Source organism: Magnolia sinica, chromosome 12 (genome assembly GCF_029962835.1).
Source record: "Magnolia sinica isolate HGM2019 chromosome 12, MsV1, whole genome shotgun sequence".
Classification (NCBI taxonomy): domain Eukaryota; kingdom Viridiplantae; phylum Streptophyta; class Magnoliopsida; order Magnoliales; family Magnoliaceae; genus Magnolia; species Magnolia sinica.
The window spans coordinates 25,177,813-25,197,570 of NC_080584.1; the positions used below are offsets into that span (position 1 = coordinate 25,177,813).

Here is a 19,758-nt window from a genome sequence, read left to right on the forward strand (position 1 = left end):
ATATTTGAATGCATGGGCCCACAGGATTTGACCAATAGATGAGTGGGAGAGATTCTTGAATGGACCCCAAGTTGGGACCCACCTAACGACTCGAATTTCCAATCAAAAGAGTAACCTGTAGGTATGGCCCACCTTAAAAATCAGGCCCACCTTACACTTTAAAACAGGCCATAAAACGAATAGACGGAGTGGATTTCTTGTAACATCCTTGTGGACCTCATAGTCTAATGAGTGTGCACAAAGGGTGTATGCACCATAACACACCACGATTCCAATCACGGTCAAACCACGTTTGACCCGTGAGTTTTCGAAAAAGGGAGAACACCTCCCTGACTTCGTGCACCATTCGCAACTAGGACGGACAACGATTGAGTGAAGGCGTTGTGGCCCACCATCACAATCAATCTGGATGATATGAAATGTCCATCGTGGCCAGGGGTAAAAACCGACTAGACCCTAGATCCCCTCACACTTTTCTAAGCTCCCACATGTACACGATATCGAGCACAAGCAGCCAGGCTGTGAGTGGACGATTTGTGATCAAGCTTGACTGGGCCACACTTCATTCCATTTGGAAAATCCGAACCACCCATTGAGCCTAACTCATAGTTACGGTCAAGACCATAAAATCCATAAAGTCCCATGCAACCAGCTACGTGCACGATAGCAAGTGCGGGAGGAAATTCCCCTTCCCTTTAACGGCAGTCCGAGAAATCCAGCCACCTAGATTCATGACGATATGAGCCGTCCACCATGTCCATAAACCAAGAAACCAAATAGATTTCCGTCCTCCCTCCTTTCGTTACGCGAACAAGAAACTTGCGTAAGTTTTCTTGCGTATTCACGGCTGCGCAATTGCGTAATCAACCCCAAGAAGAGTCTAGAACTCTTGTGCCTATAAAAGCCATGTATCCGACTAGGAGGATAAGGGAAGAAAGCAAAAAAAGGGAAGAAACAAGAGAGAAAAAGAGAGAAAGAGGGAGAGAAGTTCGGACAAAAAGAAAATCTGGTCTGTCTAGACCAACTGTCCGTCCATTAAGAAAAGGAAAAGAAAGAGTGAGAAGAAGATTGAGAGAAAGCAGGATCGAGTTGAACTGAGTTGACTCGACTAGGAAATTCTGCTGAAGATGCAGGACGGATCAAGCTAAGGTTAATTACTAATCAGGTGAACCCTCTCATCTACTGAATTTATATCTAATTGGTTTCCTTGGTAGGGTAGATCTTAAACCTAGATCTTAAGCCAAATCTTAACCTTCGATCTTAACCATGTGAGACAATTAATGGAATGATCTAACCACTCGAATTGTTTAAAATCATGTTAGAATTCAATCCTATAGTATATACTCACTCTCAAGGGAGAAACGATAGTATAGGTGAGAGTTTTATCCTTAAAGCTTACATTAATTTAAGTTGTTATATTTATCTTGCTTTTCACATCCCTTCATGTTACTATGATTCCTCTACAATTATATGTTTTACCATCAATTATTTGTCCTTTGGGATTATAGTGTAATGTTGATTACGAATGATCTTTATGAATTTATGTGGGGCGATGGATACAAGCCTTGCCCTTGCCTTTATCAATTTATTGAGTTGGCCCTTACCACTCTCCTCTTTATTGAGTTGGTTATTACCACTCTCCTTATATTTGAGTTGGTCATTGTCACTCATCTATTTGTTGAGTTAGCCATTGCTACTCTTCTTTTATTGAGTTAACCATCATCACTCTTCTCTTTATTACGTTGGCCATTGCTACTTTTATCTTTACTGAGTTCGCCATTGCCACTCTTCTCCTTATGTTATTAGCCTTGTGCTATCTACCTTTAAAGGGCTTGGGCATGTGTCTTGATATTCCTGAACTCTCATGATTCAATGGATTTCCCATTTTTGGTGTAAGTACTATGTTGGGAATCCCTCTTTTGGCAATCAAATAAATATCATGGACATAATGCATTTTCGGTAGCGGCCTTGGGGCGACACGCAATTCCATGTTTCATGGGTGATGGTGCATAAATTAGTGTATATAAATCATTATACGTGTTACATCAATTCTTTACATTTTGGGGGTTGGATGTCGCAATTAGTCGCTCCAATCAGGGTTACGTGATTCTCCCAATCATGTGTTGTGTTTGTCTTAGGATAACCGCATAAATCCATGTTAAATGTGGGACACGCCGACGAATCTCCGTAGTATAGGATGCGGGGTGAGTTGGATAATTCTAATCATATTCCACATTGTTGCGATTGCTAAGTGTGATGAACTACATATACTTCGCTAGGCATTCATCTCATGTAGATTACTTGTGTATATTGATACCTCTTGTAGTTGTGGAGTACAAGACGTATTAGAACCTTTACATTGCTTTTATGAATCTTTTGAATTACTATTAATCTTAAAGGATGACCATCACTATGAGTAGGGCATTGACCCTCTCCCAACCGTATAGATAATGCAGGTGATGTACTAATTGAAGACCTAGAGGACCATCTCCCTATAGAAGATTATACTGAAAGAATACGAAGATAGTTTTATTATTTAGTTTTATACTTTTGCTGCGAACTCGATTAATGTAATAAGCTTCCATTGAGAAGGCATTTGATTATTTATTTAATTTCTTTACTTTAATGAAATAATTAATCCAGTCGATTTTATTCTTGTGAATGCTACCTTCATGAATGTATCCGGATGCAATTTAAATAAAAAATAAGGTGCAATTTCTAAAACATCCAAGTTTTACATTATTAACACCCGGTTTTCTTGGGTACGAGTATATACTCTAGCCATGAAAATTTGCGGCGTTACATGGTGGGACCCTGTATCTAACTTACCAGCATAACATTGCCAATTAGAATTATGAATAGAAGAAATAATTGAATCGCTGGGATCGAAACTTCCACGCCAACTACACCACCTCCAACCAAGACGTGCCGGTTCAAACGGTCATTGAAGTTGTAAATTTGAATGAGTTTTTTCCAACTGTATGCCTCACTTTTAAGCCATCGCCCTTTCTTTGCTAGTCCAAACTTACTTTACCAAACTATTACCCTGCTATACGGGCGCATTTTTACCAGACCAAAGTGCCCCTACTTTATAATTTGAATTCCTTTCACTCACTCACACCCAAAAAAATGTCAGAACTCATTTGTATCAAAATATTTCTTCTTTTCACCCCATTTTTTTATTAAATCTCCATTGAATCTCCGTATACTATCATTGTACATTTGCCATATTCCATCCTACTCAGGGTTGCATTCAGATTCATTCCCTTAAACTGAATGCATCCATAAACGTGGAATCTTGAAGGCTTTTCTTCATAAATCTTGTTTCACTTCAACGCACTCTTCAGCTTGGATTGAAAAGGATGCGAAAAGCATGGATTTAACACTCAAGAATCACCAAAGCCAAGGATGTAAAATGTCGGTTAGGGATTGTGTTGAGGACCAAATATTACATATTTTCCCCCATTTATTACTTGGTTGTATGAACATGATAATGCTTAATGTTTTATTTTAATCATGCTTGTGTTGCAAAGTGAATTTAAGAGCTTGGATTGAAAAGGATGCGAAAAGCATGGATTTAACACTCAAGAATCACCAAAGCCAAGGATGGATCTTAGAAGACTAAGAATGAAGAACTCACATGCCAAGGATCTAAGAAAACCAAGTCAAGAATGAAGAGAATTGAAGTTTTGATGTGAATTTCTATGATCCTCGACTAGTCCTGGCTCCTGCTCGACTAGTCTTAGACCTGCTCGACTAGTCCTAGCCCTGCTCGACTCGAACTCTAGCGACAAAATCTTCTAAAATTAGGTCATCCTTGACCCATCAAAGGAAACCCTTGACCAGTCAAAGGTGACCCTCGACCAGTCGAGGGTTGTCCTCGACCCGTCCAAGGTTATGCAGACAGCACATGAATTGTGAAAATTTAAGGCGGATTTCAAATTTTTCCAACTCGAAATGAAAGTTAGAGTTACAAAACTATAAATAGGAGTACCTAGGATGTTCCTAGGCATCTTTTAGGGTTTAAGGAGTGGAGCAAAAGTGTGAAGAAGCCGTCGCCAAGAGTTTTTCTTTTCTTTCCTTAGTGGTTTTCATGCTTTTCTTAAGAGTTCTTAGTTCAATCATGTCTATGGTTGGCTAAACTTCTTAGGTAGGGCTAAGAGGTGAATCTTGTAGCATGATTGGGATGTTTTCTTTGTTTTGATTCATGTTTTGTTGAACTTTAATGGATTCTAGTTTGATTATGAAGGAATATTTTTAGTTTTTAATGGTTTGTTATGACAAATTACAATGGATCTGCAATAGCTTGAAATATCTTCTTTTTCTAGATTTGAGATTGTGAAATTAGGAGATCCTTTTGTTCACCATCATCCCTTGGGCATGGTAGGATGATGGAATCCCTCCTAACCTTCATAATTCTCTTATGATTAGTTGTGGGATTGGTAAATCCTATTGTTTGCCTTGTCTCCTGGGCATGGTTAGATGATGAAATCACTTCCAAATCCTCATAACTCTCATCCATTGATATTAGATCCATGAGAAGTTCGAAGATCTGATAAATCTCTTCCTCCTTGAATCAAGCAAGGTATCATCCTGAGAACTTACAAGTGGATCCTTAGAAACCCTAGTTTCCCACCTTTGAATTTCTTAAGTTTTTCATTAAATCTCTCACAATTACTCTCAAATATTCCAGATTTAGGTTTACATCTTCTTCTAGTTCTAGTTCTAGTTGCTTTCAGAAGACACACAAGTTCAGTCCCTGTGAATTCAACCTCAGTCTCGCCAAGATTATTACTATATCGCGACCCTACACTTGGGGTTGTGAACAAGTTTTTGGCGCCGTTGCCAGGGACTAACGGTTGCTTTTTTATGAGATTAATTAGTTTTGGAATTAGTTTAAGATTATGATTTTTCTAATTTCTATTTTTAGGATTAGGGTTTTCTGAATTATTTTAGAAACTAACTTAGCTTTCTATTTTTAGGTTTAGAAACATTCCTAATTTATTTTTAGAAACTTCCTTTTTTCTGTTTTTAGAAACTTTCCTTTCTAGAAGCTAGTTTACTTTCCTAATTTGTTTTTAGAAACTAACTCATCTTTCTAATTTTGTTTTTAGAAACTTTCTAATTTTAGAAATTTTGTTTTTAGAAACTGACTTATTTTGTTTTGTTTTACAGGATCTTAATTTAGGAACTTCTAATTTGATAACTTCTTTCTATTTCCCTCTCTCTTTCTATTTCTAGATTTCTATTTCCCTTCTTTCTTTTAGGTTTAGGTTAGAATCTGAAATTGAGGGCTGAGAGTATTTCATGCCCAAGTGGGTTCATAATAATACTCAACGTCTTTTGAGTGAAGGAGGATTGGTTGAGGGGTTATCTATCCATCACAGGATTAGACACCACTCGAAATCCTCAGAGTTAATTGAAGTGATGGTTGCTAATTAACCGGTAAATCAATCGGGAAGACAACCTCAACCTAGGGTTGAGGAAGTCCAGGATGAGAACGAGGTGCATCAAGCACCCCCGCCTCGTACTTTGCGAGACAATTTACAACCGGTGGGGGTGAGCACGCCCTCATGCATGGTTTTTTCAGAAAATATGGGACATGGATATTAAGCCAGGGGTGATCCAACTCCTTCCAAAATTCCATGGACTTGAATCTGAAAGTCCATATTGCACTTGAAAGAGTTTGACGAGATTATAACCACTTTATATTTTCTAAACGTGTCTGAGGACACGGTCAAACTGAAACTCTTTTCCTTTTCTTTGAAAGAGAAAGCTAAGACATGGTTGCATTTGCTACGTCCTCGATCTATTGGCACATGAAATGTGTCACGCCCCAAACTCGAAAACCGGGCTCATAAAATTTTCGATCGCCGAATTTGGCGCCGACAGCCTCCGTAGTACCCCATTCTTGGCTCCTGGCACCCATATATCAAGTTCCGATCCTGGGATCCTACAAGGAGGATTTTCAATATGAATTTGTTTCATAACAAGCATAACCTACGAACAATAACGAGAACACCATCACAAAATCCACTATGATAAAAAAACTTTAGATATAACACGCATAAAAGGAAATACAATGATAGTAATAACAAAACTCCATAAGGTCTATGGCACACTCCTTCTCCTACTCAGATATGGCCTAGCGTCACCTACACGCATCAATCGTGCATAAGCTTACAGAAAGCTTAGAGGGAGGTGAAAGTGTGTGCATAAGGTAGCAATGCAAGTATGTAATATCAGAGTAATGTGTAAATATGCAAGTAAGTCCATGAATGCTAATAGCCGTACCAAGGCCATATGATGCGATGTAAGGCATGAATGCTATCGGCCATACCAAGGCCATACGATGGGATGCAAGGCATGAATGCTATCGGCCATACCAATGCCATACGATGCAAGGCCTACATAGCCAATGTCATGTGCAAGATGAAGCTCAAGCATACCAATCCACATATCAATCCATCTCATCTCTGGAGCATCATATATCAGTATAGTTCTCTCTGGATAATTATTGGGGTCTAGTACACTATACACCAAATTGCCACCCCACACTGCACGCACAACCATGCAAGCGAAAGAGACCTCACCACCTGCTTGACTAGTAGTCTGCCAATATCTACCCGGCTCGTCGGTAGCAGAACCATTTACAAGCTGGTCAGCTCAACCTAGAAATTGCCCCTACCCTTGAGCGGGTAAGGCCACACCCCCTTTCAACTGATTACGATACAGTGGGAGATGCGGCCTCCTGGTATTCGGCCCTCATGCGCTCATACATCCACTCGATCTAGGCATTAGAGCATCCTCCATGGTACCATAAGGGTTTGGGAACTTTCACCTTAGGACATCTATAGCGTCCTCGTGCTTAACAAGTATTTTTGGTATACAATCTTGCCATCTACACTATATCTGCGGAGGCTACAACCTTAATGTCGCTAGGGCACACAACAATCATAACATAAAATGCAAGATGCATGAGTCACACAATCCAGTCATGCATCAATCCTACACATATTGTGCGCTCATGTGCGACAACTTCGCCTATCATGGAGTCCCATAAACAACTTGCCTAATGGCATATGCAACGGTTAACCATATCTCACAACAAGCATGCAGATGATGCGTATGGGCATGTATCATGATGCGTATGGGCATGTATCATACTATCACATACTCATAATCAGTATTGATAATCGGCCTATATAGAAGGTGAGGTCCATAGAAGGACAATCGATCTAAACCATAATATAAAGATCGATCCCCAACTATGGATATACCAAATCTGATAGCACGAATCCCTCTGTCTATGACGATGATGAACTCTCCTCATATTAAGGTTGGGCCTAGGTGGCCTACCTATAATCCTAAGGATCTAGAATAGTTTTCTTCACCATACTATTATATGGCTTGTTAGATGCCCGAGGGGGCCCAAATAAGTCCTAAATGGACTCCAAGATTAAAACAATCCTACCAGCAACCAATGGGGGCCCTACACATTTAGGTTAACCCAATGCGAATAGATGGATCATGCAAATATCAATGGGGCTCAATGGTTTGGGTCAACCCACTTAGAGAAGGATGAGAATGGGCCTAACAACGGCCTAACGGAAGGTCATAATGTGGACATTTAACCATTATTGCCCATTCAATGTGGACATTCAACCAACATTGCTCCCAAGGAGTGACCCACATAGAGCCAAACACATAGTGGGGCCCATGGCCTCACACAAGGGCCTCATATACAACATAATGGGCCTCACATAAGGGCATGATATACATCATAATGGGCCTCACACAAGGGCCTAATGAAACAACCCATAGCCCTTATAATAGCTGGAAAATAAGTGGGCTTCACTCAAATAATCTCATATATCAATATTGGGCCTCTAGGGTCAGCTTATAGCCCACATACATTAAGGTGGGCCACACAGGGCATCCTAAAGCCTAGAAAAATGCTAAGGTAGGCTATGTCCAGCATATCCAACATGGTAGCCCTCTTTAGGCAGCCCATAGGCTCCAAAATATAGTCAGGCCAAGTGTACAATATACCCAATATAGTGGTTTACAATTCAGCCCATGAAGTCCACCATAATGGATGGATAACACCTCACCAATAGGAATTCTAAGGCTAGATATTCAGCCCATCTGGCCCATTGAACATCCAGAAAATCTGGGCAATCTGGCCCTTATACAATCCTATGAAAGGCGGGCCTAACAAGGCATCAAAGGGGCCTAAATTTTGTTCAACAAGGAGGTGTATATTATCCAAGGAGATGGCTTGCTGCTGGACTTTTAGGACAGTAGTAGTCTAGTCAATCTGGAGGTCCAAGGGTTAGACGATTGAGATTAAATCATGCATCAAATGGGTCCCACATCCAGGGGGAATGGACGACGCAGATACAACACATCAAAGTGGGCCTCACGTCCAAGAGACGGATGACGTGGATATCCCACGTATCATCAAGGTAGGCCCCACATATCACCATCTAGAGATGGACGGTGTGGATACAGAATATATATATATATATATATATATATATGTATATATCAAGGTGTACCCCACCCCCACACGTGCAGCACATGTGGGGTGGGTCACACATCCAAAACGGATGGACAACGTGGGTATAAAATACATATATCATGGTGGGTTCCCACTATCTAGCTGCTAGACGGTGGGGATGAAACCCATACAACATGGTAAGCCCCACACGTGTGGTCCCCACACAGATGGATATAACACATATCTCATGATCAGACGACAGAACTTGTTAATGTCTATGCAGTAGCTAAGCTGCATGGGACCCACCATCCCTGCTAAGCTATGGATATAAGGCACGTGCATCACATGTGGGTCCCACACGCACATGGCCCACCTGGTTGGATTAAACTGATAATTGTGATTTCCTACATGTAGTCCTGCAGTTGTTGCTACTGGACGTCCCATGGTTGGACGGTTTGGATGTAATTAATCCATCAAGTGGGGCCCACGTACACGTGGCCCACCAGCCACATACATCATCATCATCACCATAAAAAGAAGAAGAAGAAGAAGAAGAAGAAGAAGAGAGAGAGAGAGAGAGAGAGAGAGAGAGAGAGAGAGAGAGAGAGCGGTGAGATGGAGGGACCCCGCCACTATAGGCCCCCCTAATACATGCATCTATACATGGGTCCATGCATGCATGGGCCCAACATTACAAAATAAAAATCTGAGGTGGGGATACCATCCCCACCATGCAAATCAAGGGTCTAGATGACCCTTAAAGGCATGGATTGAAATGAAATCATCATGGTGGGGTTCATGGAGAATGGACCCACTATGGCTCATGCATGCATCATGATGGGCCAAAGGCCACATCTAGGGGATCATGGAGGATCTCCACCATGGATTGGTGGGCCCTTCAAGTCCCCATGCAAATAAAGGAAAGGGATCTAGGTAGAGAGGAAGATCTAATCCTAGAGTGCACCCACCTTCAAATCTCAAGCTTCTTCTTACACCAATGGAATCCTAGGGCCTAGGCCAAGGAAGATGATTCAAGGGTGGGGATTGATTTTGGAGGGTTGGATGAGAGGTTATAGAAGCATGCATGGGATGGAATTTTGGAGAGCTTGGGACGTCCGAGCATTCTCCAGCAATGGAGAATGGGAATGAAAGAGGGAAAGGAAAGAGAGAGATGAAGGAGAGAGAGGGGAAATGATTGTTGTAAGGCAATCATGACTTGTGTAAGTCATGGGGAAGAGAAAGGAATCATTGCTTGTAAGCAATCATGGGCTAGAGTGACATCATCCTACCCTAGGTAGGCTAGGGTGATGTCACCATCATAATTACTTGCTAGGGAAGCGTGACATCTGGGATAGGTGGGTCCCGCAACATGCGGTCCACAGCCATTATAATTCACAGTCCACATCTTATGATCTAAGTGTCAGATTGGCGCACTAGGTGCGACGTCGGAATCGCGGTGATGGCGCAGTCACAATGGCACAGGTCTCGGGTTGAGTCGACTCGGGTTTACAGGATGTGACTTAGGGTCACGCGCAAATACTTTCTATGGGTCGCGGGCTGTCAAAATTTGATGGGGTGGATCACGGGATCCTAAGAAATGAAATGGTCACTAGGACATGAGCCTAATAGAATGACATGATAAGGGAGTTCATAAAGAAAATTTTTTCACATCATAAAACGAACACCCTTAGAAAGTCAATCATGAACTTCACCCAAAAGGAGGATGAAATATTCTTCCAATGTTAGGAGCAGTTCAAGGATCTTGTTAGTTTATGCCCACAACATGGTTTTGAAACATAGTGCATTATACACTTTTTCTATGATGGTCTGACATCTTCTATGCGCTAATTGGTCGAGACAATGTGCAATGGGGAATTTATGAATAAAAATGTCGATGATATGTGGGACTACTTGGACAGACTTGCTGAAAATGCACAATCATGGGACACCTCCCCAAAATCAAGCGCCACTTCTAGGCCCACTCAATCAAAGGAAAGGTATGGATTATACCTTTTGAAAGAGGATGATGATATCAATGCTAAAGTGGCTAATCTCATAAGGAAATTTAAGGCCATTGAACTAAAGACGGATAAGGTTAAGGAAACTATTTGCGGTATTTGTGCTTGCAACATTCACACAACTGAAAATTGTCTAACAATACCTGCCTTTCAAGAGGTGCTGAATGAGCAATCTAATGTCGTGAACACCAAAGACCTTTCAATGGACCTACCTCTAATACATACAATCCTAGTTGGAGAAATCATCCAAACTTCAGTTGGAGGAATGGATAAACTACTACCCCTCAAGGTTTATTTAATTAAATTCCAAATTAAGGGAAACCTCAAGAAAAACCAGTTCAAAATTCCATACAAACTCAAGAGCTTACTCAAGCAAAATGAGAACTTATAAAATTTATGCAAAAGATGGATTTAAGTGTTACGGTCATAGAAAGGGGGATGCTTCTAACCCAACCTTTCCCCAATCCTAAACCGTAATATGAAATAAGTGATCCAAGCTCTTCAATCAAATGGAGCAAGCTAAGTTTATCACTACGCTTAGGAGTGGGAAGATAATTTACAAATGTATTCTAGTAAGGGCTAAAAAGCCTAAGGACCCGGAAGAGGACAACGATGATAGACCTAACTCTGCTCCACAAGAATTGGAACCGGAACTTCAAGGCAAGCCAATTGCACCATTCCCCCAATGGTTGATTACACCAAAACCTCTCTCTAACTCTCAGGACATTCTAGAGGTGTTGAAATAAGTGAAGGTCAACATCCCTCTACTGGATGCGGTTAAACAAATGCCTTCATATGCCCAATTTTTGAAAGACTTGTGTATGACCAAAAGACAATAAAATATTCAAAAGAAAATCTTTTTAATTGAAAAAGTGAGTGCCATCCTAAAGCAAGATGTGCTACAGAAATATAAAGATCCAGGTAGCCCAACCGTCTGTTATGTAATTGAGAACTACTGGATTCAGCATGCACTTCTTGACTTAGGAGCGAGTGTAAACTTGATTCCTTATTTGATTTATGAACAACTAGGTTTGAGTGAATTGAAACCCACCCGAACTACATTATAAAGTACCAATCGCTCAGTTCATGTACCAAGAGGGATAATCGAAGATGTGTTAGTCCAGGTTGACAGATTTTATTACCCGGTAGATTTTATCGTCCTGGATACTCAACCCATCATGGACATGAGCACTCAAATTCCTGTCATTCTTGGTCGCTCATTCCTTGCCACTTCAAACACAATCATTATTTGCAGGAATGGAGTCATGAGTATGTCTTTCGGGAGTATGACATTAGAGTTGAATATTTTTTTAACACAGGCAAACAGTTAGAGGATGAAGACGATTCCTACGATATTAACCTGATTAATTCTTTCGTGGAAGATAGAGCACTTTTGACCTTATCCTCTGACCCTCTAGAGACTTGCTTGGCCCACTCCCATGATTTAGATGATGATATGATTAGGGAGATGGGTGTCATGCTTGATGATGTGCCGGTACTTGAAGTTAACCGGCGAAGGCCATAATTTGAAAAATTGCCCCAAACTGATGTAGTGCCTCTACCATCTAACCTCAAGGCACCGAAGCTTGACCTAAAACATTTGCCCTCTGATTTGAAATATATCTATTTAGGTAAGATAAGACATACCCGGTGGTGATTTCTTCCCACGTTGAGCACGAACAAGAGAGTATGCTCATCTCTACTCTCATTGAGTACAAAGGAGTCCTTAGATGGTCGATTGTGGACCTCAAAGGAATTGACCTTTTGATTTGTACTCACCGTATTCATCTAGAGGATAATGTGAAGACCACATGACAACCACAACGTAGACTAAATCTAAACATAAAGGAAGTGGTTAAAGCTAAGGTTCTTAAACTATTGGATGTAGGTATCATATACCCTATATCTGAAAGTCAATGGGTGAGTCCAACTTAAGTGGTTCCTAAGAAGTCCGGAATCACTATCGTAGCCAATGCCAACAATGAACTCGTGCCAACTAGAGTTACTACTGGTTGAAAAATGTACATTAACTATAGGAAGTTAAATACCGTCACGAGGAAGGACCACTTTCCTTTGCCCTTCATTGATCAAATTTTGGAAAGGCTAGCTGGTCATTCCTATTATTATTTCTTTGAAGGATATTTTGGCTATAATCAGATTGAGATAGCCCTTAAAGATCAAGAAAAGACTACATTTACATGTTCTCACGACACCTTTGTTTACCGAAGGATGCCATTCGGGCTATGTAATGCCCCCGCCACTTTTCAGCGATGTATGTTGAGTATTTTTTCTAACATGGTGGGGTAATATTTAGAGGTCTTCATAGATGACTTCTCGGTCTTTGGTCCATCTTTCAGTGAATGTTTGAAAATTTTAAAAAATATACTGAAACGATGTGAGGAAAAGAACTTGGTATTGAATTGGGAGAAGTGCCACTTCATGGTTCGTAAGGGAATTGTCCTTGGACACATTATCTCGTCCAAAGGAATTAAGGTAGATAAGGCTAAAATTGATCTTATTTCTAACTTACCTCCACCCAAGGACATACGAGACATGCGATCCTTAAGACACTGGTTTTTACAGGAGATTCGTAAATGACTTTAGTCACCTCTCTCATCCTTTATTTAATATACTTTAAAAGGATGCATCATACGAGTGGACTGAGCAATGCCAGGAAGCTTTTACTAAGCTCAAGAGCATGTTAACCACTACACCTATCATGCAGCCACCCGATTGGAGCCTTTCTTTTGAACTTATATGCGACGCATCTGACTATGCTCTTAGGGCAGTTTTAGGCCAGAGAAAAGAAAAGAAGCCTTACGTTATTCATTACGCAAGTAGAACTCTAAATCCTGCCCAAGTGAACTACTCTACTACGGAAAAGGAACTCTTAGCTGTAGTGTTCGCTTTAGACAAATTTAGGTCCTACTTGATCTGATCCAAGATCATCATTTACATTGATCATGTGGCACTCAAGTATCTTCTTTCTAAGAATGATGCTAAGCCCCGCCTGATAATATGGATCCTCCTACTCTAAGAATTTGATTTGGAAATAAAAGATAAAAAGGGAGTAGAGAACGTAGTGGCTGACCATCTTTCCCGCCTTGATTTCTCTGATTCCCTTGAGACAACATATATAAATGACATGTTCCCTGCTGAACAATTGTTTAAAGTCTCCCATTCACCTTGGTTTGCTGATATTGCTAATTATCTTGCCATAGGATTCACACCGTCACATTGGACTACTCAAGATAAGAAAAAAATTCTTTACCGAGGTTCGTAAGTTCTTCTGGGATGATCCATATTTCTTTAAATATTACCTAGACCAAATCATAAGTAGATGTGTGCCAGAAAATGAACACCAAAGTATCATCTCTTTCTGTCACTCTCAGGCCTGTGGTGGTCACTTTTCTGCTAAAAAGACCACGTCCAAGATTCTGTAGTGTGGCTTTTACTGGCCCACTATGTTTAAAGACACTCATGAGTTTTGCAAAGCTTGTGAGCGTTGTCAGAAATTAGGAGCATTGTCCCGTTGAAATATGATGCCCTTAAACCTCATTCTTATCATAGAAGCATTTGATTGTTTGGGCATCAATTTCATAGCACCATTCCTCTAATCCTTTGAGAATTTATACATTCTGCTAGCAATAGACTATGTCACTAAATGGGTTGAAGCGATTCCATGCTGGAACAATAACCATCATACAGTCATTAAGTTTTTAAAAGAGAACATCCTTTCCTGGCTCGGAATACCTCAAGCCATCATTAGTGATGGGGGCTCACATTTTTATAATAGGCCATTCGCAAACTTAATGAAGAAATATGGCATCTCTCACAAGGTGAGCACTCCATACCACCCACTAATAAGTGGGTAAGCTGAGATTTCCAATAGAAAAATTAAACACATCTTGGAAAAGATAGTTAACCCTGACCGTAAGGATTGGTCAATCTGATTGACTAATGCCTTATGGGCGTACCGTACCGCATTTAAGACCCCTATTGGAATGTCTCCCTTTAGACTTGTCCATGGGAAGGCTTGCCACTTGCCTATGGAGTTGGAACATAGAGCCTACTGGGTGATTAAAAATCTAAACTTCAATTTAGATAATGCTAGCTTGCTACGCGAACTTTAGTTGAATGAACTCAAAGAAATCTGGAATGATGCGTACGAGAACGCGAGAATTTACAAGGACAGGATGAAGGTGTTTCATGACTAACACATTTTTCAGAAATCATTCACACCAGGTCAGAAAGTCCTCTTATATAATTCTCGGTTACATCTCTTTCTGGGTAAACTCTGATCTCGTTGGACCGGTCTTTTCACTATTACTAATGTCTATCCTCATGGGGCTGTCGAGATAAAAGATCTAAATAATGACAATGAATTCAAAGTAAATGGACATCGATTAAAGCCATTTGTTGAGAAATTTGATTCAGAGGACATGTCCATATCTCTGATTGATCCTGTTTACCAGGATTGACCTCCTAGTCTGACGGAGGTATAGTTTAGGTTTATTGCTTTCATAGAATTTAGGATTAGGATAGTTTTCTTCCACTGTTTTACAATAATTTGCTTTCCGTTTGCTTAGGATTGTTTACTTTTCGGTTGTTAAATTCTCCTGCTAACCCATCTTCACGCTGAGATTCTTTGGAAAAAACTTCAAAATTCCTTCATTAAGTACAATCTTTCCATCACTTCTCCTTCAATTATGTTGTCTCTTTTGCAAATCATGCTTATTTCTTTTACATTGAGGACAATGTAGATTTTAGGTTGGGGATGTGAGATTAGGTAAACTAATCAGTGTTTTCTCAGTTTTGAGCAAAATTTGTAAAATTTTTGAAAACTTTTCAATGTTTATCTATTTGGAAAGTGATAAGTTGTGTATTTAAGAATATTTTGAGTATGATGATAAGATAGAGATTGAATTTTGAATTGTGGGAGTTTGGTCATCTAAGTAATATATCAATTACAGTTCTTGCACTCAATTGATTAAGAGGAAGTTTGAATATCATGTTAATCTAAATCACAAGACACGTTCAATTTTTTTCTATGAATAATGCTAGAATTTCTAATTGTTTATGTGAATCATTGATAGATGGTAAAAATCAAGTCTGGAGAATTTTATCCACCTTAAAAGATGAAAAGAACCAGTTAAAAAAATAGTGAGATCGACAAAAAGGTCATGTATGGTGAAAAGACCTGAAAAGACTGGAAAAGAATGAAAAAAATAATGCAAGGTCTGTAAAAGAATGAATAAAAAAATTGACCGTCGATATAAAATTAAAAACTAGAAAGAGAAGAAACCGGGGATAAGTTCGGAATTAGTAATCAAGTTCTTAATTAATCTTGATATACTAAGCATAGCTAATATGATGTGATGATAGTATCCTTATAGAAAGTAAGTTGAGCTTCACTGTGCACATTGAAAAACTTGATATGCGAACTATGCTCTGCCTTAATGAATAAAGAACTTATTTGATTGATTACTTATGTGATTCAATTCTAGGTTTTCAAAATCTCATTTTCTCATCATTGAGTCTACTCATTCATACTTGATTACACAAAAGATTATTTTCTAAAAAAGGTTTGAACGTTGTGCATTAAAGTTCATTTTTCGCATACTTTGCTCGGGACTAGCAAAATGCTGGTTGGGGATTGTGTTGAGGGTCAAATATTGCATATCCTATTTATTACTTGGTTTTATAAACATGATAATGCTTAATATTTTATTTTAATCATGTTTGTGTTGCAAGGTGAATTTAAGAGCTTGGATTGAAAAGAATGCTAAAAGTATGGATTTAACGCTTAAGAATCACCAAAGCCAAGGATGGATCTTAGAAGACCAAGAATGAAGAACTCACATGCCAAGGATCCAAGAAAACTAAGCCAAGAATAAAGAGAATCGAAGTTTTGAAGTAAATTTCTGTGATCCTCGACTAGTCCCGGCTCCTGCTCGACTAGTCCTAGCCCTGCTTGACCAGTAGAGGATTCCTCGACTTGAACTCCAGTGATAAAATCTTCTAAAATCAGGTCATCCTCAACCTGTCGAAGGTGACCCTCGACCAGTCGAGGGTTGTCCTCGACCCGTCTAAGGTTACGCAGACAACACATGAATTGTGGAGATTTAGGGCAGATTCCAGATTTTTCCCACTCAGTGCGAAAGGTAGAGTTGCAAAACTATAAATAGGAGTCCCTAGGATGTTCTTAGGCATCTTCTAGGGTTTGAGGATTGGAGCAAAAGCATGGAGAAACCGTTGCCAAGAGTTTTTCTTCCCTTTACTTAGTGGTTTTAATGCTTTTCTTAAGAGTTCTTAGTTCAATCATGTCTATGGTTGACTAAACCTCTTAACTAGGGCTAAGAGGTGAAGATTTTAGCGTGATTGGGATGATTTCTTTGTTTTGATTTATGTTTTGTTGAACTCTATTGGATTCTAGTTTGATTATGAAGGAATATTTTTAGTTTTTAATGGTTTGTTGTGACAAATTACAATAGATTTGCGATAGCTTGAAATATCTTCTTTTTCTAGATTTGAAATTGTGAAATTAGGAGATCCTTTTGTTCACCTTCATCCCTTGGGCATGGTAGGATGATGGAATCCCTCCTAACCTTCACAATTCTCTTATGATTGGTTGTGGGATTGGTAAATCCTATTGTTTGCCTTGTCTCTTGGGCATGGTTAGGTGATGGAATCACTTCCAAATCCTTATAACTCTCATCCATTGATGATTAGATCCATGAGAAATTCGGAGATCTGACAAATCTTTTCGTCCTTGAATCAAGCAAGGTAGCATCCCAAGAACCTACAAGTGGATCCTTGGAAACCCTAGTTTCTCACCTTTGAATTTCTTAAGTTTTTCATTAAATCTCTCACAATTACTCTCAAATATTCCAGATTTAGGTTTACATCTTCTTCTAGTTCTAGTTCTAGTTGCTTTCAGAAGACACACAAGTTCAGTCCTTGTGGATTCGACCTTGGTCTCACCGAGATTATTACTACATCACGACCTACACTTGGGGTTGTGAACAAAATACTTGCTCAAATTCACCGGAACTAGAGCAACTCATGATTTTCTTAGTCAAATTGTCCGAGTTGTCGGTCAATTTTATGAATTTCTCGTTCATTTTTGTGAAGTTCTCGGTCAATTTCACTCAATTCATGGTCAATTTCATGAATTTCTTAGTCAATTTTGATAAGCTCCTAATTAATTTCGATAAGTTCCTAGTCAATTACATGAAGTACTTGCTCATATTCGTGAAGTTCTCGTTCAAATTCACGTTTTGCGGTCAATTTCACAAAGTTCCCGGTTAATTTAACGAAGTTCCCAGTCAATTTAATGAATTTCTTGGTCAATTTCATGACTTCTCAGTCAATTTCATGCAGTTATCCGTCAACTTCAAGAAGTTTGCGGTCAATTTCACGAAGTTTCACGGTTAATTTCACAAAGTTTCACGGTCAATTTCACGAAGTTCCTGGTTAATTTAATGAATTTCTCGATCAATTTCATGCACTTCTCAGTCAATTACATGCAGTTATCCGTCAATTTCAAGAAGTTCACGGTCAATTTCACAAAGTTTCGTGATCAATTTCATAAAGTTCCTGGTTAATTTAATGAATTTCTCGGTCATTTCCATGCACTTCTCAGTCAATTTCACACAGTCATTCTTCAACTTCATGAAGTTCGCGGTCAATTTCCATAAAGTTCTTAATCAATCTAGTGAAATTCCTGGTCAATTTCATCGAGTTCTTAGTCAAATTCAATGGCTTAGTTATCGGTCATTTTCAATTAGTAGTCACCGAAATGCATTGATAAGTCAGCCATATTGAGCATGAACTTCATGAACTCCTTGTAATTGATTGATTGAGAACTTGAAAAAATTTACCGATAAGTCGGTCATATTTGACCTAGTACACAAGTGAATTTCCTATACTAAGGCAATTCCACCTTATACATGTGAATATTAAATGAGTTACATCTTATGTGTCATTGTGTTTGTTTTCAGAAAATGGCTTCAAGAATCATCCTATGCGCATATGGTGGGGAGTTACTAAGCGAAAACAATCGATACATGTATAAGGGTGGAAAGTCGAAAACTACTGTTGTGGCCGTCGAAACTACATATGAGGAGCTTCTATCCAAAATGTATAGGATTGTGAAGAGTACGCCAAAGGATTATGATATTAGGTTAAAAGCATTATACCCTTGTTCAAACCAATCAATCCCTCCAATTGAAATTGAAGACGACGAAGATGTGAGAGTGTCCCTGGCCACACAGTCGGAGCATTCGAATAAATACATCCCTTTAATCATCGAGACAATGCAGCGTATTAATGAGGCAATACTCGATGACCCTGTGGCTTACAGTGGTGTCGAACATGACGCCCCAGCAGTTGGAAGTTTGGGTGAGGAACATGGCGTGAAATATGAATATATGGCATCACCTTCACAAGTTCTTTTAAGCAAACACTCCACAACTTGAGCCGGTTCAAACATCAAACTTCATGACTAGTCAAGTGAGTTGGGCAGGTGACTTCAAGCTCAGAAGTGAATATACAATATCACTTTCATGTACAAGAGTAGATTTGCCTTCATCATCTAATGCCCAATATGTACGGGGAAGCAACATTCTATTATTGCCCGAGCAAGCTAGAACATCAGACTTCATCACCGGCCAAGCCATTGTGCCTTTTGAGGATGTTGCATTCACCAATGCAGACCTATCATTGTATTCATATCCATTGGATGAGGCGATTGATATAGTCGTTGGCCAAACATTTAAGGACAAGAGCCGGTGTCAGTATGTTTTGAGCCAATTTGCAATTCGCAACAACTTCCAATACATGGTCTTGTACTCTTCACCCAAGAAATTCACCGTGGTGTGTTTTGAAGATAAGTGTGAATGGAGGTACATGCATCTAGGGTGAATGATGTGAGGATATTCAAGATAAGGACTTACACGTCCATACATGCATGTGGCATGTCATGAATGAAGAGTGATCACCAAGCAGTAAGCTAGCCAGTGAACTGGTTGTCAGTCGCAACGAGGAACGCCTATGATTAAGACTGAAGGACATTATCTTCACAATGCAAGAGAAGTATAATATTCTTAGTGTAGTAGCCATGGATTGCAAGAGAAGTATAATATTCTTAGTGTAGTAGCCATGGTCAATTTAACTCACTTCGCGGTCAATTTCGCTCACTTCACGGTCAATTTCAGTCACTTCACAGTGAGCTTC

At 39.6% G+C, this 19,758-nt stretch overlaps 1 non-coding gene across 1 annotated transcript; it reads right to left on the reverse strand.

The window, feature by feature from the left end:
* Positions 1–10,186: 10,186 nt before the first annotated feature.
* On the reverse strand, positions 10,187–10,293 carry LOC131222108 (small nucleolar RNA R71). Its single transcript, XR_009159816.1, has one exon. It is a non-coding gene; the product is annotated as a small nucleolar RNA R71 (small nucleolar RNA).
* Between the last annotated feature and the right edge of the window lie 9,465 nt (positions 10,294–19,758).